The 22,500-nt window shown below is 60.8% G+C and overlaps 2 non-coding genes across 2 annotated transcripts; both read left to right on the top strand.

The window, feature by feature from the left end:
- Positions 1-11,813: 11,813 nt before the first annotated feature.
- LOC131868457 (5S ribosomal RNA) lies at positions 11,814-11,932 on the top strand. The gene has a single exon (XR_009366910.1). It is a non-coding gene; the product is annotated as a 5S ribosomal RNA (ribosomal RNA).
- Positions 11,933-19,749: 7,817 nt separating this feature from the next.
- On the top strand, positions 19,750-19,868 carry LOC131868463 (5S ribosomal RNA). The gene has a single exon (XR_009366916.1). It is a non-coding gene; the product is annotated as a 5S ribosomal RNA (ribosomal RNA).
- The last annotated feature ends 2,632 nt before the right edge of the window (positions 19,869-22,500 follow it).

Here is a 22,500-nt window from a genome sequence, read left to right as displayed (position 1 = left end):
ATCGGGCGCACTTGGGGCGACTACCAGTGCCAACCCCTTATCCCGCGGTGCGTCCGACACACAGAAATTTCCAAGGCGGCCAAGGAGCCTCCCCGCATAGCAATCGGGGTGTGAGGTTACGGATGCAGCATTGATAGCAATCGAGGTGTGAGGCGAAGGATGCAGAAGTGAGAGCCGAGGGATGTAGCAGAGATAGCAATCGGGGTGTGTGATGCAGAAGAGATAGCAATCGAGGTGTGCGGTGGGAAGGGCCCAGCAGCCAGAATGCATGAAGCGACGGATGAAGCAGTGATGACAACCGGGCTGTGAGGAGAGGAGGGATGCAGCCAAGAAAGCAATCAGGGCTCGAGGCAAGGGATGCATCAAGGATAGCAATCATGTTGTGAGGCGAGATTCCAAAGGCTAAACGTGAGAGGCTGCAGGGTCGACTCAGAGAGGTCTATGCATGTGAGAGGCTGAAAGCAAGGTCGACTCGGAGCGGTCTATGCATCGGGCGCGCTTGGGGCGACTACCAGTGCCAACCCCTTATCCCGCGACGCGTCCGACAAAGAGAACGTTCCAAGGCGGCAGAGGAGGTTACCAGCCGAAGGATGCAGTAGCAATAACAGGTATAGTTCCGCGGCGGCCGAGAAGACTCACCGCATAGGAATCGGGATGCGAGGCGAGGGATGCGGCGGGAAGGCCCCGACGGCTAAACGGAAGAGGCTGCAGGGCCGCCTCGGAATGGTCCAAGCATCGGATGCGATTGGGACGACTACCAGTGCCAACCCCTTATCCCGCGATGCGTCCGATACACAGATAGTTCCAAGGCGGCCGAGGAGCCTCACCGCATATCAATCGGGGTGCGAGGCGAGGGATGGGGCGGGAAGGCCCCAACGGCTAGACGGAAGAGGCTTCAGGGCCACCTCGGAATGGTCCAAGCATCGGACGCGCTTGGGGCGACTGCCAGTGCCAACCCCTTATCCCGCGATGCGTCCGATACACAGATGGTTCCAAGGCGGCCGAGGAGCCTCACCGCATAGCAATCGGGGGTGCGAGGCGAGGGATGGGGCGGGAAGGCCCCAACGGCTAGACGGAAGAGGCTTCAGGGCCGCCTAGGAATGGTCCAAGCATCGGACACGCTTGGGGCGACTACCAGTGACAGCCCCCTATCCCGCGATGCGTCCGATACGAAGATGGTTCCAAGGCGGCCGAGGAGCCTCACCGCATAGCAATCGGGGTGCGAGGTGGGGGATGCGGCGAGATGGCCCCAACGGCTAGACGGAAGAGGCCACAGGGCCGCGTCGGAATAGTCCAAGCATCGGACGCGCTTGGGGCGACTACCAGTGACAACCCCTTATCCCGCGATGCGTCCGATACGAAGATAGTTCCAAGGCGGCCGAGGAGCCTCACCGCATAGCAATCGGGGTGCGAGGTGGGGGATGCGGCGAGATGGCCCCAACGGCTAGACGGAAGAGGCTGCAGGGCCGCCTCGGAATAGTCCAAGCATCGGACGCGCTTGGGGCCACTACCAGTGACAACCCCTTATCCCGCGATGCGTCCGATACGAAGATAGTTCCAAGGCGGCCGAAGAGCCTCACCGCATAGCAATCGGGGTGCGAGGTGGGGGATGCGGCGAGATGGCCCCAACGGCTAGACGGAAGAGGCCACAGGGCCGCCTCGGAATAGTCCAAGCATCGGACGCGCTTGGGGCGACTACCAGTGACAACCCCTTATCCCGCGATGCGTCCGATACGAAGATAGTTCCCAGGCGGCCGAGGAGCCTCACCGCATAGCAATCGGGGTGCGAGGCGAGGGATGCGGCGAGATGGCCCCAAAGGCTAGACGGAAGAGGCTGCAGGGCTGCCTCGGAATAGTCCAAGCATCGGACGCGCTTGGGGCGACTACCACTGCCAACCCCTTATCCCGCGATGCGTCCGATACACAGATAGTTCCGAGGCGGCCGAGGAGGTGGGGGATGCAGCGAGATGGCCCCAACGGCTAGACGGAAGAGGCTGCAGGGCCGCCTCGGAATAGTCCAAGCATCGGACGCGCTTGGGGCGACTACCAGTGACAACCCCTTATCCCGCGATGCGTCCGATACACAGATAGTTCCGAGGCGGCCAAGGAGCCTCACCGCATAGCAATCGTGGTGCGAGGTGGGGGATGCGGCGAGATGGCCCCAACGGCTAGACGGAAGAGGCTGCAGGGCCGCCTCGGAATGGTCCAAGCATCGGATGCGCTTGGGGCGACTACCACTGCCAACCCCTTATCCCGCGATGCGTCCGATACACAGATAGTTCCAAGGCGGCCGAGGAGCCTCACAGCATAGCAATCAGGGTGCGAGGCGAGGGATGCGGCGAGAAAGCCCCAACGGCTAGAGGGAAGAGGCTTCAGGTCCGCCTCGGAATGGTCCAAGCATCGGACGCGCTTGGGGCGACTACCAGTGACAACCCCTTATCCCGCGACGCGTCCGATACACAGATAGTTCCAAGGCGGCCGAGGAGCCTCACCGCATAGCAATCGGGGTGCGAGGCGAGGGATGCGGCGAGAAGGACCCAACGGCTACACGGAAGAGGCTTCGGGGCCGCCTCGGAATGGTCCAAGCATCGGACGCGCTTGGGGCGACTACCAGTGACAACCCCTTATCCCGCGACGCGTCCGATACACAGATAGTTCCAAGGCGGCCGAGGAGCCTCACCGCATAGCAATCGGGGTGCGAGGCGAGGGATGCGGCGAGAAGGACCCAACGGCTAGACGGAAGAGGCTTCGGGGCCGCCTCGGAATGGTCCAAGCATCGGACGCGCTTGGGGCGACTACCAGTGACAACCCCTTATCCCGCGACGCGTCCGATACACAGATAGTTCCAAGGCGGCCGAGGAGCCTCACCGCATAGCAATCGGGGTGCGAGGCGAGGGATGCGGCGAGAAGGACCCAACGGCTAGACGGAAGAGGCTTCGGGTCCGCCTCGGAATGGTCCAAGCATCGGACGCGCTTGGGGCGACTACCAGTGACAACCCCTTATCCCGCGACGCGTCCGATACACAGATAGTTCCAAGGCGGCCGAGGAGCCTCACCGCATAGCAATCGGGGTGCGAGGCGAGGGATGCGGCGAGAAGGACCCAACGGCTAGACGGAAGAGGCTTCGGGTCCGCCTCGGAATGGTCCAAGCATCGGACGCGCTTGGGGCGACTACCAGTGACAACCCCTTATCCCGCGACGCGTCCGATACACAGATAGTTCCAAGGCGGCCGAGGAGCCTCACCGCATAGCAATCGGGGTGCGAGGCGAGGGATGCGGCGAGAAGGACCCAACGGCTAGACGGAAGAGGCTTCGGGTCCGCCTCGGAATGGTCCAAGCATCGGACGCGCTTGGGGCGACTACCAGTGACAACCCCTTATCCCGCGACGCGTCCGATACACAGATAGTTCCGAGGCGGCCGAGGAGCCTCACCGCATAGCAATCGGGGTGCGAGGCGAAGGATGCGGCGAGAAGGACCCAACGGCTAGACGGAAGAGGCTTCGGGTCCGCCTCGGAATGGTCCAAGCATCGGACGCGCTTGGGGCGACTACCAGTGACAACCCCTTATCCCGCGACGCGTCCGATACACAGATAGTTCCAAGGCGGCCGAGGAGCCTCACCGCATAGCAATCGGGGTGCGAGGCGAGGGATGCGGCGAGAAGGACCCAACGGCTAGACGGAAGAGGCTTCAGGGCCGCCTCGGAATGGTCCAAGCATCGAACGCGCTTGGGGCGACTACCAGTGACAACCCCTTATCCCGCGACGCGTCCGATACACAGATAGTTCCGAGGCGGCCGAGGAGCCTCACCGCATAGCAATCGGGGTGCGAGGCGAGGGATGCGGCGAGAAGGACCCAACGGCTAGACGGAAGAGGCTTCAGGGCCGCCTCGGAATGGTCCAAGCATCGGACGCGCTTGGGGCGACTACCAGTGACAACCCCTTATCCCGCGACGCGTCCGATACACAGATAGTTCCGAGGCGGCCGAGGAGCCTCACCGCATAGCAATCGGGGTGCGAGGCGAGGGATGCGGCGAGAAGGACCCAACGGCTAGACGGAAGAGGCTTCAGGGCCGCCTCGGAATGGTCCAAGCATCGGACGCGCTTGGGGCGACTACCAATGACAACCCCTTATCCCGCGACGCGTCCGATACACAGATAGTTCCGAGGCGGCCGAGGAGCCTCACCGCATAGCAATCGGGGTGCGAGGCGAGGGATGCGGCGAGAAGGACCCAACGGCTAGACGGAAGAGGCTTCAGGGCCGCCTCGGAATGGTCCAAGCATCGGACGCGCTTGGGGCGACTACCAGTGACAACCCCTTATCCCGCGACGCGTCCGATACACAGATAGTTCCGAGGCGGCCGAGGAGCCTCACCGCATAGCAATCGGGGTGCGAGGCGAGGGATGCGGCGAGAAGGACCCAACGGCTAGACGGAAGAGGCTTCAGGGCCGCCTCGGAATGGTCCAAGCATCGGACGCGCTTGGGGCGACTACCGTTGCCAACCCCTTATCCCGCGATGCGTCTGATACACAGATAGTTCCGAGGCGGCCGAGGAGCCTCACCGCATAGCAATCGGGTTGCGAGGCAGATTATTGGGAAGGGAACCCCCTGGGATGCGGCTCAAGCAGTGCCCAAAGGGACTGGAATGCGGAATCACATCGAGAGACCCAAATGCTATACGAGGGCTCAAATCGAATTATCGATTTGGCCACGACATGGACGCATCGGAACGACTACCTTTGCCGAACCACTCGCAATTGCATCCATACCGAAACCAATAGACATTTCCGTTAGAGCCCTCGCATAGCATTCGGGAATCTCGCATGCCCCTCTAAATCGACCAATGCTGGCGCTCAATGAAAATCCGAGCGCTACCACCGTTCGAGCGCCAGCATTGGTCGAGTTAGAGGGGCACGGGGGAGAATGCTCCAGTCAACACCTCCCCTATATAAGTTATTTGTCCGATTCTCGCACAACCGTAGTCTGCCTCGTCGAATCAAACAACGGTCCCAGATTCCGACTTCCGTTCCGTAGAGACCCAAAAGCTAGATGGAGGCTCGCAAGAAAGAGAGTCGGCGCATAGCAATCGGGTTTCTCGAACGTTTAGGGACCGAGCTCACTTGCGGATAGGGCAAAATCCGCCAAGCAACCCAAAAGCTAGACGGGGGCTCGAATCGAATCGCCTAGGCGGCCACAACAACGACGTGTTGGATCGACTACCAGTGCCAAACCATTCAGCAAGACTAGTCTGTGTCGAGGCCGGATAGAGATTCTCAGAGAGCGCCCGCATAGCATTTAGGAGACCTGCCGCGTCCCTCACACTCGACAAATGGTGGTGCACGTTTATAAATCCGAGCGATCCCAACCCTTTCAAGCACCAACATCGGTCGAGATAGAGGGGCACGGAGGGGGCTGCGTGAGACAACACAGTCCCCTATATAAGTTATTTGTCCGATTCTCACACATCCGAAGAATGGTCATCAAATCGGACAACAGCCCAAACTTCCGACTTCCGTCCCAGAAAGCCCAAGAGCTATCTAAAACGTTCATGGCCGGAACTCGATCGCGGCTATACCAGTCCGCCAAGCAACCCAAAAGCTAGACTGGAGCTCTAGTCGAATCACCTCTGTGGCCATTGCAAGGACGTGTTGGAGCGACTACCATTGCCGAACCATTCCGCAGGTCGAGTCCATACCAAGGCCGCATAGAGATTCACGATGAGCTCCTGCATAGCAATCAGGAGACTTGCCGTGTCCATCACAATCGATAAATCCTGGTGCAAGATTTTTGCATCCGAGCGCTCCAACCAGTCGAGCACCAGCATCAATCGACATAAACGGGCACGGGGGGAGGATGCTCGAGAACACTACCTCCCCTATATAAGTTATTTGTCCGATTCTCAAGCAGCCGAAGTCTGGTCATCGAATCGGGTCAAAGACCACAACTTCCGACTTTACCCACAATGCAAGTCATCGAATCGAACATCGGCCCCCGAGTCGGACTCCATGCGTATGTCAGGTCATCGGACCCAAATTCCGCCTTCCTGCGCATGGCGGGCCATCAATATCAACTCGGTCATCGGACCCAAACTCCGCCTTTTTGCGTATGGCACGCCTTCAAATCGGTCATCGGACCCAAATTCCGCCTTCCTGTGCATGGCGGGCCATCAACATCAACTCGGTCATCGGACCCAAATTCCGCCTTTCTGCGCATGGCACGCCATCAACTCGGTCATCGGACCCAAATTCCGCCTTCCTGCGCATGGCAGGTCATCGGACACAAATTCAGACCTCGCCAATATGCCTACGTATCGAATCGGTCATCGGACCCAACTTCCGACTTCATCCATACTGTAGGGTCTTTGAGGTTGGCGCGGTGCGCTCAACCCAGGGAGTCGACCCATCGAAGCATACACCTCCCCTATATAAGCTATTTGTCCGATTCCCACACCTGTGTAGTTTGCACCTCTGACCAGGACATCGACCCCAACTTCCGAACTCGACTGCAACGACGGCACCAGCGCCTTGGTGCGCACCTTGCGACGCACAGTCCCAACATTCGCCTTCCTGCACATGGCAGGTCATCGGACCCAAATTCCGACCTCGCGAGTATGCCTACATATCGAATCGGTCATCGGACCCAACTTCCGACTTCATCCATACCGTAGGGTCTTTGAGGTTGGCGCGGTGCGCTCAACCCGGGGAGTCGACCCAACGAAGCATACACCTCCCCTATATAAGCTATTTGTCCGATTCCCACACCTGTGTAGTTTGCACCTCCGATCAAGACATCGACCCCAACTTCCGAACTCGCCTCCAACGACCGAACCAGCGCCTTGGTGCGCACCTTGCAACGCACAGTGCCAACATTCGCCTTCCTGCACGTGGCAGGTCATCGGACCCAAATTCCGACCTCGCGAGTATGCCTACATATCGAATCGGTCATCGGACCCAACTTCCGACTTCATCCATACCGTAGGGTCTTTGAGGTTGGCGCGGTGCGCTCAACCCGGGGAGTCGACCCAACGAAGCATACACCTCCCCTATATAAGCTATTTGTCCGATTCCCACACCTGTGTAGCTTGCACCTCCGATCAGGACATCGACCCCAACTTCCGAACTCGACTAAAAAGACCGCACCAGCGCCTTGGTGTGCACCTTGCAACGCACAGTGTCAACATTCGCCTTCCTGCACATGGCAGGTCATCGGACCCAAATTCCGACCTCATGAGCATACCTACTAATCGAATCGGTCATCGGACCCAACTTCCGACTTCATCCATACCGTAGGGTCTTTGAGGTTGGCGCGGTGCGCTCAACCTGGGGAGTCGACCCATCGAAGCATACACCTCCCCTATATAAGCTATTTGTCCGATTCCGACACCTGTGTAGTTTGCACCTCCGCTCAGGACATCGACCCCAACTTCCGAACTCGCCTGCAACGACCGAACCAGCGCCTTGGTGCGCACCAAAAGTGCGCACTTTTGGAGGGCACTTTTCTGCGCTCCAAAGGTGCGCACTTTTGGAGGGCACTTTTTGGAGGGCACTTTTCTGCGCTCCAAAGGTGCGCACTTTTGGAGGGCACTTTTTGGAGGGCACTTTTCTGCGCTCCAAAGGTGCGCACTTTTGGAGGGCACTTTTTGGAGGGCACTTTTCTGCGCTCCAAAGGTGCGCACTTTTGGAGGGCACTTTTTGGAGGGCACTTTTCTGCGCTCCAAAGGTGCGCACTTTTGGAGGGCACTTTTTGGAGGGCACTTTTCTGCGCTCCAAAGGTGCGCACTTTTGGAGGGCACTTTTTGGAGGGCACTTTTCTGCGCTCCAAAGGTGCGCACTTTTGGAGGGCACTTTTTGGAGGGCACTTTTCTGCGCTCCAAAGGTGCGCACTTTTGGAGGGCACTTTTTGGAGGGCACTTTTCTGCGCTCCAAAGGTGCGCACTTTTGGAGGGCACTTTTTGGAGGGCACTTTTCTGCGCTCCAAAGGTGCGCACTTTTGGAGGGCACTTTTTGGAGGGCACTTTTCTGCGCTCCAAAGGTGCGCACTTTTGGAGGGCACTTTTGTGCACTCCAAAGGTGCGCACTTTTGGAGGGCACTTTTCCTGTGCTCCAAAGGTGCACACCTAGGTGAGCACCTTCGACCACACCTTGTAGCACACCAAACTCTGACTTTCGACTTCATCCGCAATGCAGGGTCTTTGAGGTTGGCGCAATGCGCACAACCAGGGGAGTCGACCCATCAAACCCAACACCTCCCCTATATAAGCTATTTGTCTGATTCTCATACATGCGTAGCCTGCAGGAGCAATTAGGACATCGACCCCAACTTTCGGCTTCTAAACGAAAACAAGGTCTTTGAGGTTGGTGTAATGCGAACAACTAGGGGAGTCAACCCATCAAACCCAACACCTCCCCTATATAAGCTATTTGTCTGATTCTCATACATGTGTAGTCTACAGGAGCAATTAGGACATCGACCCCAACTTTTGACTTCTTAACGAAAACAAGGTCTTTGAGGTTGACGTAATGCGCACAACCAGGGGAGTCGACCCATCAAACCCAACACCTCCCCTATATAAGCTATTTGTCCGATTCTCATACATGTGTAGCCTGCAGGAGCCATTAGGACATTGACCCCAACTTTTGACTTCTTAACGAAAACAAGGTCTTTGAGGTTGGCGTAATGCGCACAACCAAGGGAGTTGACCCATCAAACCCAACACCTCCCCTATATAAGCTATTTGTCTGATTCTCATACATGTGTAGCCTGCAACAACGATTAGGACATCCACCCCAACTTCTGAATTCGTCTGCGTTGACCGCACCAAAGGTGCACGCCTTGGTGCTCACCAAAATCCGACTTCCGACTTCTTCTGCTATGCGGGGTCTTTGAGGTTGGCGCAGTGCGCACAACCAGGGGAGTCAACCCACCGAATGCAACACCTCCCCTATATAAGCTATTTGTCTGATTCTCATACATGCGTAGACTGCAGCAATGATTAGGACATCCACCCCAACTTTTGACTTCTTAAACAAGACAGGGTCTTTGAAGTTGGTGCAGTGCACACAACCAGGGGAGTCGACCCATCAAACGCAACACCTCCCCTATATAAAGCTATTTGTCCGATTCTCATACGTGTAGTCTGCAGCAGCGATTAGGACATCGACCCCAACTTCCGAATTCGTTTGCATTGACCGCACCAAAGGTGCACGCCTTGGTGTGCACCCTGGAGTGCACTTTGGTGCTCACCTCGGTGCACACTTTGGTGTGCACCTCGGTGTGCACCAAAGGTGCGCACCTTGGAGCGCACCAAAGGTGTACACTTTGGAGCGCACCACATAGGGTCTTTGAGAGGTTGGCGCAGTGCGCACACCAAGGTGGGTGTTGAGGTGCGTGCCGAGGTGGGTGGGTGCTAGGGTGCGCTCCATGGTGGGTGCCAGGGTGGGTGCGTGCTAGGGTGGATTCCAAAGAGGGTCATAGGGTGGGTGCCAAGGTGGGTTGGTGATATAGTGGGTTCAAAGGTGGGTACTAGGGTGGGTTCCAAGGTGGGTCACAAGTTGGGTGCCAGGATGCGTGGGTGTTAGGTTGGGTGCCAAGGTGGGCTCCTGCGTGGGTGGGTGCTAGGGTGGGTTTCAAGGTGGACGCGAGGGCGGGTGCCAAGGTGGGTAACAAGTTGGGTGTTAGGATGGGTGAGTGCTAGAGTGGGTGCCAAGGTGGGTGGGTGCTAAGGTGGATGCCAAGGTGGTTCACAGGGTGGGTGGGTTCTAGGGTGAGTTCCAAGGTGGGTCACAGGTTCAGTGCTAGGGTGGGTGTCAAGGCGGGTGTCGAGGTGCCTGGGTGCTAGGGTGTGGATGCCAATGTGGGTCATAGGGTGGGTACTAGGGTGGGCTGCAATGTGGGTGCCAAGGTGGGTAACATGCTCGGTGGGTTCTAAATTGGGTGCCAGGGTGGGTGTGCACCCACCTTGCCCGAGGTGGGTGCCAAGGTGCCAGTGTGGGTGGGTGCTAAGGTGGATGCCAAGGTGGGTGAGAAGGTGGGTGATAGGTTGAGTGGTAGGATGGGTGGGTGCCAAGATGGGTCACAGGGTGGGTGCAAGGGTGGGTAGGTGCTAGGGTTGGTGTCAGGGTGGGTGGGTGCTAGGTTGGGTTCCAAGGTGGGTGCGAGGGTGAGTGTCAAGGTGGGTCACAGGTTAGGTGCTAGGATGGGTGAGTGCTAGGGTGCAAAGGTGCCAGGGTGGGTGCTAGGATGGGTCGATGCTAGGGTGAGTGGCAAGGTGGGTCCACAAGTGTCAAGGTGGGTGCCGAGGTGGGTGCCAAGTCGGCGACTGCTATGGTGGATGCCAAGGTGGGTCACGGGGTGGGTGCCAAGTTGCTAGGTTGGGTTCCAAGGTGGGTGCCAACGTGGGTGCTAGGGTGCGTGGGTTAAAGGGTGTGTCACAACGTGGGTGCCAGGATGGGTGCGCACCCACACTGGCCAAGACGGGTGCGGGTGCAAGGTTGGGTTCCAAGCCCGGTCACAGGCTGGGTGCTAGGATGGGTGGGTGCCAAGGTGGGCACCAGGGTGGGTGCACCCACCCTGGCCAAGGTGGGTCACGGGGTGGGTCCTAGGGTGGGTAACGGGGTGGGTACTAAGGTGCGTGCCAAGGTGGGTCATAGGGTGGGTGCCAAGGTGGGCACCAGGGTGGGTGTGCACCAACCCTAGCCAGGGTAGGTCACGGGGTGGTTGTCGGGGTGGGCGTCAAGGAGCCAAGGTGGGTGGCAAGTAGCCAAGTTGCGTGCCAAGGTGGGTGTCGGGGTGGGTGCCAAGGATCCAAGGTGGGTGCCAAGGAACCAAGGTGGGTGTCTGGGTGGGTGCCGAGGTGGGAGCCAGGGTGGGTCCCAAGGTGAGTGCAAAGGTGGGTGCCAGGGTCAAGGTGAGTGCCAATGTGGGTTCCAAGGTGCCAGGGTCAGGGTGAGTGCCAATGTGGGTTCAAAGGTGCTAAGTTGGGTGCGAGGTTGGGTGCGAGGGTGGGTGGGTGCCAAGGTGTGCTAGGTGGAAGCCCGGGTGGGTCGGCATCCCATGGGTGTCGAGTTGGGTGCCTGATGGGTGCTTCTTGTCAAGTTTTAGTCGTCGGGACTCATTTCGAGCCTTAGAGGTCGTTTCTTGTCCGGTTGCCCTGTCTTCGACCTGGGAACCCAATTTTGGTCCTCGGGTCCCATTTTTTTTTGTCTCGCATCCCACTTTTGGCCTGTGGCCTTTTCGGGGTCGATTCTCGTTTTGGGCATCAGAGCATGTTTCTTCTCCTAAAACCCAATATTTGTTTATTAAGTCTCGGAACACATTTTTGTTCTCGTGGACCCATCATGGGTCTTGGAACGCATTTGTGGTCCTTGGGTCCCATTTTGCATCCCGAAACTTGTGTTTTGGTGCTTGATCCCTATTTTGGGTGCCCACCTTGCACCAAGTGCGCACCCGGGGCAAACCGAGCGCCTTGGTGCACCGGGGCAAGATCGAGCGTGCACCCGAGGCGCCCCGAACATGCACCAAGGTGCACTCGGCCCACATGTGAGCGCAGGTCGTTGCGCCCGAGGTGGTGTGTGGGCACCGCGTTGCAGACGGGACACTGCACGCACACGACGCCCCCTCCAGGTGCACGCACGTAGGCCGGGCCGGGTGCACACCCGACGCCCTAGCAAGGTGCGCGCACCCGGGCAGGGCTCACACTTGGCGAACGGGGCGCACTTCGCGAGGGAGGGTGTGCACCTCGACGGGGGTGGGTGGCCGGGGTGGATTCGCACGTGGGTCGCGGTTTGCTAAGTACACACTGCGACAAGCTCATAACGGGTGCGATCATACCAGCATTAGTGCACCGGATCCCATCAGAACTCCGCAGTTAAGCGCGCTTGGGCCGGAGTAGTACTGGGATGGGTGACCTCCCGGGAAGTCCCGGTGTTGCACCCTTTTTTAGTTTTTCGCCGGGCGTCGCAATGCTATTTGAATAAACCTTTTGCCCGTTTGCGTTCTCGTCGGGGCCGGGCCGGGCCGGGGTGCGCTGCCCGCACTACCGCGCGCGCGGGGGCGACACCGAGCGCGCACCCGAGGCACCCCGAGCACACAGGCCACGGTGCAACCCGGGCGTTGTGCGCGCACCCCGGTGCGCCCGAGGTGCTGCGCGCGCACCCAGGTGAAATCGGTGTGCACCTCGGCCAGTGCGCGCTCGGTCGAGTCGCGCACGTTGGCCAAGGTGCACGGTGATGTTTCTTACTCTAAGGTTCCGCACCAGACGCCCGGGACAGGTGAGCGAAGCTGGGCGGGGCCGGGTGCGCGGCCGGGGCAGGTGCACGCAGCTGGAGAGAGCTTTGGAGCACACTTCGGAGCGCACCAATGATGCGCTCCATTCAAAAGTTTCCTGAAAAGGCAAAAAAAGTTGAGATTATAGAATTTCCCACTTGAGAGATTGTAAAAAAAAAAAATTTAAAATGAAGGAAACGCGGGTGCCAAGGTGTGCGCAGCCCAGCCAAGGTGTGCGCACCAAGGCGCCCACCCTGGCGAAGGTGCACGCAAGGTGCGCACCCGAGGCAAACCGGACAATTAACCCAACTTTCGACTTCGCGCGCACCTTGGAGCGCACTTCGGAGCGCTCCTTGGTGCGCACCAATCTTGGGCACCTCGGAGTGCACCATGGCGCCCACCAAGGTGCGCACCCGGGGCAAACCGAGCTCCGACTTCGTGCGCACCTTGGAGCGCACGAAAGGTGCGCACCATGGCGCCCACCAAGGTGCGCAGCCCAGCCAAGGCGTGCGCATCAAGGTGCGCACCCTGGCGAAGGTGCGCACCCGGGGCAAACCGAGCTCCGACTTCGTGCGCACCTTGGAGCGCACAAAAGGTGCGCAACCCAGCCAAGGTGTGCGCACCCCGGTCAAACCGAGCTCCGAATCGTGCGCACCAGAGGTGCACGCCATCGTGCGCACCTTGGAGCACACTTCGGAGCCCTCCTTGGTGCGCGCCGATGTTGCGCACCTCGGAGCGCACCCGGGGAAAACAATGCAATTAACCCGACTTTCGACTTCGTGGGCACCTCGGAGCGCTCTCGGGTTCGCACCTCGGAGCACACCGAGGTGCGCACCTTTGATGCGCTGCCTTCACCAATTTCCAGAAAAGGCAAGAAAACATTGAGAAGGTGTGCGCACCGAGGTGCCCACCCTGGCGAAGGTGCACGCGAGGTGCGCACCCGGGGCAAACCGGGCTCCGACTTCGTGCACGCCGCACCTTGGAGCACACTTCGGAGCGCTCCTTGGTGCGCACCAGGGCGCGCAACCCAGCCGAGGTGCCCACCCCGGCGAAGGTGCACGCGAGGTGCGCACCCGGGGCAAACCGGGCTCCGACTTCGTGCACGCCATGGTGCCCACCGCGGCGAAGGTGCACGCGAGGTGCGCACCCGGGGCAAACCGGGCTCCGACTTCGTGCACGCCGCACCTTGGAGCACACTTCGGAGCGCTCCTTGGTGCGCACCATGGTGCCCACCAGGGCGCGCAACCCCGCCGAAGGTGCACGCGAGGTGCGCACCCGGGGCAAACCGGGCTCCGACTTCGTGCACGCCGCACCTTGGAGCACACTTCGGAGCGCTCCTTGGTGCGCACCATGGTGCCCACCAGGGCGCGCAACCCCGCCGAAGGTGCACGCGAGGTGCGCACCCGGGGCAAACCGGGCTCCGACTTCGTGCACGCCATGGTGCGCACCGCGGCGAAGGTGCGCACCCGGGGCAAACCGGGCTCCGACTTCGTGCACGCCGCACCTTGGAGCACACTTCGGAGCGCTCCTTGGTGCGCACCAGGGCGCGCAACCCAGCCGAGGTGCCCACCCCGGCGAAGGTGCACGCGAGGTGCGTACCCGGGGCAAACCGGGCTCCGACTTCGTGCACGCCGCACCTTGGAGCACACTTCGGAGCGCTCCTTGGTGCGCACCATGGTGCCCACCAGGCCGCGCAACCCAGCCAAGGTGTGCGCACCAAGGTGCACGCGAGGTGCGCACCCGGGGCAAACCGGGGTCCGACTTCGTGCACGCCGCACCTTGGAGCACACATCGGGGCGCTCCCGGGTTCACACCGGCGTTGCGCACCGTGGTGGGCACCTCGGAGCACACCAAGGTGGGCAGCGAGGTGCGCACCTTTGATGCGATGCCTTCACTAATTTCCATAAAAGGCAAAAAAAAAACGAGATTTTAAAATTTCCGTTTTGAAAGATAGTGAGAAAAAGGGAATGCTGGTGCCATCTTGAGCCCGCCCTGGTGCGCAGCCCAGCCAAGGTGTGCGCACCAAGGTGCCCACCCTGGCGAAGGTGCGCGCCCGGGCAATTAATCCAACTTCCAACTTCGCGCGCGCCAGGGTGGGAGCGCACCCAACAACCGGGCCTGGGAAGAGCCAATGCGAGAAACCCCACCAAACGCTCTGACAAAAAAAGAGGGGGCGCTCCAGTAACCCCGCTTCGGAGCGCACCCTGGGCAAACCCAGCCAAGGTGCCCACCCCGGCCAAGGTGCAGGCGAGGTGCGCACCCGGGGCAAACCGGGCTCCGACAACGTGCACGCCGCACCTTGGAGCACACTTCGTAGCGCTCCCGGGTGCGCACCTCAGAGCACACCAAGGTGGGCAGCGAGGTGCGCACCTTTGATGCGCTGCCTTCACTAATTTCCAGAAAAGGCAAAAAAAAAAGGAGATTTTAAAATTTCCGTTTTGAAAGATAGTGAAAAAAACGGAACGCGCGTGCCATCTTGAGCCCGCCCTGGTGCGCAGCCCAGGTAAGGTGCCCACCCTGGCAAAGGTGCGCACCCGGGCAATTAACCCTACTTCCGACTTCGTGCGCGCCAGGGTGGCAACCGGGCCTCGGAAGAGCCAATGCGAGAAACCCCACCAAACGCTCCGACAAAAAAAGAGGCGGCGCTCCAATAACCCCGCTTCGGAGCGCAGCCGGGGCAAACCCAGCCAAGGTGCCCACCCCGACGAAGGTGCACGCGAGGTGCGCACCCGGGGCAAACCGGGCTCCGACAACGTGCACGCAGCACCTTGGAGCACACTTCGAAGCACTCCCGGGTGCCCACCGGCGTTGCGCACCGTGGTGGGCAGCGAGGTGCGCACCTTTGATGCGCTGCCTTCACTAATTTCCAGAAAAAGGCAAAAAAAAATGAGATTTTAAAATTTCCGTTTTGAAAGATAGTGAAAAAAAAGGAACGCGGGTGCCATCTTGAGCCCGCCCTGGTGCGCAGCCCAGGCAAGGCATGCGCACCAAGGTGCCCACCCGAGGTGCACACCCGGGGCAAACCGGGCTCCGACTTCGTGCAGGCCGCACCTTGGAGCACACTTCGGAGCGCTCCTTGGTGCGCACCATGGTGCCCACCAGGGCGCGCAACCCAGCCAAGGTCTGCACACCAAGGTGCCCACCCCGGCGAAGGTGCACGCGAGGTGCGCACCCGGGGCAAACCGGGCTCCGACTTCGTGCACGCCATGGTGCCCACCGCGGCGAAGGTGCACGCGAGGTGCGCACCCGGGGCAAACCGGGCTCCGACTTCGTGCACGCCGCACCTTGGAGCACACTTCGGAGCGCTCCTTGGTGCGCACCATGGTGCCCACCAGGGCGCGCAACCCAGCCAAGGTGTGCGCACCAAGGTGCACGCGAGGTGCGCACCCGGGGCAAACCGGGGTCTGACTTCGTGCACGCCGCACCTTGGAGCACACATCGGAGCGCTCCCAGGTTCGCACCAGCGTTGCGCACCTTTGATGCGCTGCCTTCACTAATTTCCAGAAAAGGCAAAAAAAAACGAGATTTTAAAATTTCCGTTCTGAAAGATAGTGAAAAAAACGGAACGCGGGTGCCATCTTGAGCCCTTCCTGGTGCGCAGCCCAGGCAAGTTGTGCGCACCAAGGTGCCCACCCTGGCGGAGGTGCGCGCCCGGGGCAATCCGGGCTCCGACTTCGTGCACTGCATGGTGCCCACCAAGGCGCGCAACCCAGCCAAGGTGCCCACCGCAGCGAAGGTGCACGCGAGGTGCGCACCCGAGGTGCACACCCGGGGCAAACCGGGCTCCGACTTCGTGCACGCCGCACCTTGGAGCACACTTCAGAGCGCTCCTTGGTGCGCACCAGGGCGCGCAACCCAGCCGAGGTGCCCACCCCGGCGAAGGTGCACGCGAGGTGCGCACCCGGGGCAAACCGGGCTCCGACTTCGTGCACGCCATGGTGCCCACCGCGGCGAAGGTGCGCACCCGGGGCAAACCGGGCTCCGACTTCGTGCACGCCGCACCTTGGAGCACACTTCGGAGCGCTCCTTGGTGCGCACCATGGTGCCCACCAGGCCGCGCAACCCAGCCAAGGTGTGCGCACCAAGGTGCACGCGAGGTGCGCACCCGGGGCAAACCGGGGTCCGACTTCGTGCACGCCGCACCTTGGAGCACACATCGGGGCGCTCCCGGGTTCGCACCGGCGTTGCGCACCGTGGTGGGCACCTCGGAGCACACCAAGGTGGGCAGCGAGGTGCGCACCTTTGATGCGATGCCTTCACTAATTTCCATAAAAGGCAAAAAAAAAACGAGATTTTAAAATTTCCGTTTTGAAAGATAGTGAGAAAAAGGGAATGCTGGTGCCATCTTGAGCCCGCCCTGGTGCGCAGCCCAGCCAAGGTTTGCGCACCAAGGTGCCCACCCTGGCGAAGGTGCGCGCCCGGGCAATTAACCCAACTTCCAACTTCGCGCGCGCCAGGGTGGGAGCGCACCCAACAACCGGGCCTGGGAAGAGCCAATGCGAGAAACCCCACCAAACTCTCTGACAAAAAAAGAGGGGGCGCTCCAGTAACCCCGCTTCGGAGCGCACCCTGGGCAAACCCAGCCAAGGTGCCCACCCCGGCCAAGGTGCAGGCGAGGTGCGCACCCGGGGCAAACCGGGCTCCGACAACGTGCACGCCGCACCTTGGAGCACACTTCGTAGCGCTCCCGGGTGCGCACCTCAGAGCACACCAAGGTGGGCAGCGAGGTGCGCACCTTTGATGCGCTGCCTTCACTAATTTCCAGAAAAGGCAAAAAAAAAAGGAGATTTTAAAATTTCCGTTTTGAAAGATAGTGAAAAAAACGGAACGCGCGTGCCATCTTGAGCCCGCCCTGGTGCGCAGCCCAGGTAAGGTCCCACCCTGGCAAAGGTGCGCACCCGGGCAATTAACCCTACTTCCGACTTCGTGCGCGCCAGGGTGGCAACCGGGCCTCGGAAGAGCCAATGCGAGAAACCCCACCAAACGCTCCGACAAAAAAAGAGGCGGCGCTCCAATAACCCCGCTTCGGAGCGCAGCCGGGGCAAACCAAGCCAAGGTGCCCACCCCGACGAAGGTGCACGCGAGGTGCGCACCCGGGGCAAACCGGGCTCCGACAACGTGCACGCAGCACCTTGGAGCACACTTCGAAGCACTCCCGGGTGCCCACCGGCGTTGCGCACCGTGGTGGGCAGCGAGGTGCGCACCTTTGATGCGCTGCCTTCACTAATTTCCAGAAAAAGGCAAAAAAAAATGAGATTTTAAAATTTCCGTTTTGAAAGATAGTGAAAAAAAAGGAACGCGGGTGCCATCTTGAGCCCGCCCTGGTGCGCAGCCCAGGCAAGGCATGCGCACCAAGGTGCCCACCCGAGGTGCACACCCGGGGCAAACCGGGCTCCGACTTCGTGCAGGCCGCACCTTGGAGCACACTTCGGAGCGCTCCTTGGTGCGCACCATGGTGCCCACCAGGGCGCACCCGAGGCAAACCGGGCTCCGACTTCGTGCACGCCGCACCTTGGAGCACACATCGGAGCGCTCCCAGGTTCGCACCAGCGTTGCGCACCTTTGATGCGCTGCCTTCACTAATTTCCAGAAAAGGCAAAAAAAAACGATATTTTAAAATTTCCGTTCTGAAAGATAGTGAAAAAAACGGAACGCGGGTGCCATCTTGAGCCCTTCCTGATGCGCAGCCCAGGCAAGTTGTGCGCACCAAGGTGCCCACCCTGGCGGAGGTGCGCGCCCGGGGCAAACCGGGCTCCGACTTCGTGCACTGCATGGTGCCCACCAAGGCGCGCAACCCAGCCAAGGTGCCCACCGCAGCGAAGGTGCACGCGAGGTGCGCACCCGAGGTGCACACCCGGGGCAAACCGGGCTCCGACTTCGTGCACGCCGCACCTTGGAGCACACTTCAGAGCGCTCCTTGGTACGCACCAGGGCGCGCAACCCAGCCAAGGTGCTCACCCCGGCGAAGGTGCACGCGAGGTGCGCACCCGGGGCAAACCGGGCTCGGACTTCGTGCACGCCGCACCTTGGAGCACACATCGGAGCGCTCCCGGGTTCGCACCAGCATTGCGCACCTTTGATGCCCTGCCTTCACTAATTTCCAGAAAAGGCAAAAAAAAGAAAAAAATGAGATTTTAAAATTTCCGTTTTGAAAGATAGTGAAAAAAACGGAACGCGGGTGCCATCTTGAGCCCGCCCTGGTGTGCAGCCCAGGCAAGTTGTGCGCACCAAGGCACCCACCCTGGCCAAGGTGGGTCACGGGGTGGGTCCTAGGGTGGGTAACGGGGTGGGTACTAAGGTGCGTGCCAAGGTGGGTCATAGGGTGGGTGCCAAGGTGGGCACCAGGGTGGGTGTGCACCAACCCTAGCCAGGGTAGGTCACGGGGTGGTTGTCGGGGTGGGCGTCAAGGAGCCAAGGTGGGTGGCAAGTAGCCAAGTTGCGTGCCAAGGTGGGTGTCGGGGTGGGTGCCAAGGATCCAAGGTGGGTGCCAAGGAACCAAGGTGGGTGTCTGGGTGGGTGCCGAGGTGGGAGCCAGGGTGGGTCCCAAGGTGAGTGCAAAGGTGGGTGCCAGGGTCAAGGTGAGTGCCAATGTGGGTTCCAAGGTGCCAGGGTCAGGGTGAGTGCCAATGTGGGTTCAAAGGTGCTAAGTTGGGTGCGAGGTTGGGTGCGAGGGTGGGTGGGTGCCAAGGTGTGCTAGGTGGAAGCCCGGGTGGGTCGGCATCCCATGGGTGTCGAGTTGGGTGCCTGATGGGTGCTTCTTGTCAAGTTTTAGTCGTCGGGACTCATTTCGAGCCTTAGAGGTCGTTTCTTGTCCGGTTGCCCTGTCTTCGACCTGGGAACCCAATTTTGGTCCTCGGGTCCCATTTTTTTTTGTCTCGCATCCCACTTTTGGCCTGTGGCCTTTTCGGGGTCGATTCTCGTTTTGGGCATCAGAGCATGTTTCTTCTCCTAAAACCCAATATTTGTTTATTAAGTCTCGGAACACATTTTTGTTCTCGTGGACCCATCATGGGTCTTGGAACGCATTTGTGGTCCTTGGGTCCCATTTTGCATCCCGAAACTTGTGTTTTGGTGCTTGATCCCTATTTTGGGTGCCCACCTTGCACCAAGTGCGCACCCGGGGCAAACCGAGCGCCTTGGTGCACCGGGGCAAGATCGAGCGTGCACCCGAGGCGCCCCGAACATGCACCAAGGTGCACTCGGCCCACATGTGAGCGCAGGTCGTTGCGCCCGAGGTGGTGTGTGGGCACCGCGTTGCAGACGGGACACTGCACGCACACGACGCCCCCTACAGGTGCATGCACGTAGGCCGGGCCGGGTGCACACCCGACGCCCTAGCAAGGTGCGCGCACCCGGGCAGGGCTCACACTTGGCGAACGGGGCGCACTTCGCGAGGGAGGGTGTGCACCTCGACGGGGGTGGGTGGCCGGGGTGGATTCGCACGTGGGTCGCGGTTTGCTAAGTACACACTGCGACAAGCTCATAACGGGTGCGATCATACCAGCGTTAGTGCACCGGATCCCATCAGAACTCCGCAGTTAAGCGCGCTTGGGCCGGAGTAGTACTGGGATGGGTGACCTCCCGGGAAGTCCCGGTGTTGCACCCTTTTTTAGTTTTTCGCCGGGCATCGCAATGCTATTTGAATAAACCTTTTGCCCGTTTGCGTTCTCGTCGGGGCCGGGCCGGGCCGGGGTGCGCTGCCCGCACTACCGCGCGCGCGGGGGCGACACCGAGCGCGCACCCGAGGCGCCCCGAGCACACAGGCCACGGTGCAACCCGGGCGTTGTGCGCGCACCCCGGTGCGCCCGAGGTGCTGCGCACGCACCCAGGTGAAATCGGTGTGCACCTATGCCAGTGCGCGCTCGGTCGAGTCGCGCACGTTGGCCAAGGTGCACGGTGATGTTTCTTACTCTAAGGTTCCGCACCAGACGCCCGGGACAGGTGAGCGAAGCTGGGCGGGGCCGGGTGCGCGGCCGGGGCAGGTGCACGCAGCTGGAGAGAGCTTTGGAGCACACTTCGGAGCGCACCAATGATGCGCTCCATTCAAAAGTTTCCTGAAAAGGCAAAAAAAGTTGAGATTATAGAATTTCCCACTTGAGAGATTGTAAAAAAAAAAAATTTAAAATGAAGGAAACGCGGGTGCCAAGGTGTGCGCAGCCCAGCCAAGGTGTGCGCACCAAGGCGCCCACCCTGGCGAAGGTGCACGCAAGGTGCGCACCCGAGGCAAACCGGACAATTAACCCAACTTTCGACTTCGCGCGCACCTTGGAGCGCACTTCGGAGCGCTCCTTGGTGCGCACCAATCTTGGGCACCTCGGAGTGCACCATGGCGCCCACCAAGGTGCGCACCCGGGGCAAACCGAGCTCCGACTTCGTGCGCACCTTGGAGCGCACGAAAGGTGCGCACCATGGCGCCCACCAAGGTGCGCAGCCCAGCCAAGGCGTGCGCATCAAGGTGCGCACCCTGGCGAAGGTGCGCACCCGGGGCAAACCGAGCTCCGACTTCGTGCGCACCTTGGAGCGCACAAAAGGTGCGCAACCCAGCCAAGGTGTGCGCACCCCGGTCAAACCGAGCTCCGAATCGTGCGCACCAGAGGTGCACGCCATCGTGCGCACCTTGGAGCACACTTCGGAGCCCTCCTTGGTGCGCGCCGATGTTGCGCACCTCGGAGCGCACCCGGGGAAAACAATGCAATTAACCCGACTTTCGACTTCGTGGGCACCTCGGAGCGCTCTCGGGTTCGCACCTCGGAGCACACCGAGGTGCGCACCTTTGATGCGCTGCCTTCACCAATTTCCAGAAAAGGCAAGAAAACATTGAGAAGGTGTGCGCACCGAGGTGCCCACCCTGGCGAAGGTGCACGCGAGGTGCGCACCCGGGGCAAACCGGGCTCCGACTTCGTGCACGCCGCACCTTGGAGCACACTTCGGAGCGCTCCTTGGTGCGCACCAGGGCGCGCAACCCAGCCGAGGTGCCCACCCCGGCGAAGGTGCACGCGAGGTGCACACCCGGGGCAAACCGGGCTCCGACTTCGTGCACGCCATGGTGCCCACCGCGGCGAAGGTGCACGCGAGGTGCGCACCCGGGGCAAACCGGGCTCCGACTTCGTGCACGCCGCACCTTGGAGCACACTTCGGAGCGCTCCTTGGTGCGCACCATGGTGCCCACCAGGGCGCGCAACCCCGCCGAAGGTGCACGCGAGGTGCGCACCCGGGGCAAACCGGGCTCCGACTTCGTGCACGCCGCACCTTGGAGCACACTTCGGAGCGCTCCTTGGTGCGCACCATGGTGCCCACCAGGGCGCGCAACCCCGCCGAAGGTGCACGCGAGGTGCGCACCCGGGGCAAACCGGGCTCCGACTTCGTGCACGCCATGGTGCGCACCGCGGCGAAGGTGCGCACCCGGGGCAAACCGGGCTCCGACTTCGTGCACGCCGCACCTTGGAGCACACTTCGGAGCGCTCCTTGGTGCGCACCAGGGCGCGCAACCCAGCCGAGGTGCCCACCCCGGCGAAGGTGCACGCGAGGTGCGTACCCGGGGCAAACCGGGCTCCGACTTCGTGCACGCCGCACCTTGGAGCACACTTCGGAGCGCTCCTTGGTGCGCACCATGGTGCCCACCAGGCCGCGCAACCCAGCCAAGGTGTGCGCACCAAGGTGCACGCGAGGTGCGCACCCGGGGCAAACCGGGGTCCGACTTCGTGCACGCCGCACCTTGGAGCACACATCGGGGCGCTCCCGGGTTCGCACCGGCGTTGCGCACCGTGGTGGGCACCTCGGAGCACACCAAGGTGGGCAGCGAGGTGCGCACCTTTGATGCGATGCCTTCACTAATTTCCATAAAAGGCAAAAAAAAAATGAGATTTTAAAATTTCCGTTTTGAAAGATAGTGAGAAAAAGGGAATGCTGGTGCCATCTTGAGCCCGCCCTGGTGCGCAGCCCAGCCAAGGTGTGCGCACCAAGGTGCCCACCCTGGCGAAGGTGCGCGCCCGGGCAATTAACCCAACTTCCAACTTCGCGCGCGCCAGGGTGGGAGCGCACCCAACAACCGGGCCTGGGAAGAGCCAATGCGAGAAACCCCACCAAACGCTCTGACAAAAAAAGAGGGGGCGCTCCAGTAACCCCGCTTCGGAGCGCACCCTGGGCAAACCCAGCCAAGGTGCCCACCCCGGCCAAGGTGCAGGCGAGGTGCGCACCCGGGGCAAACCGGGCTCCGACAACGTGCACGCCGCACCTTG

The sequence above is a fragment of the Cryptomeria japonica genome, unplaced genomic scaffold (genome assembly GCF_030272615.1).
Source record: "Cryptomeria japonica unplaced genomic scaffold, Sugi_1.0 HiC_scaffold_207, whole genome shotgun sequence".
Taxonomy (NCBI): domain Eukaryota; kingdom Viridiplantae; phylum Streptophyta; class Pinopsida; order Cupressales; family Cupressaceae; genus Cryptomeria; species Cryptomeria japonica.
Note: the sequence above shows the minus strand (reverse complement) of the source record. Positions and strands in the feature narration are given on the sequence as shown.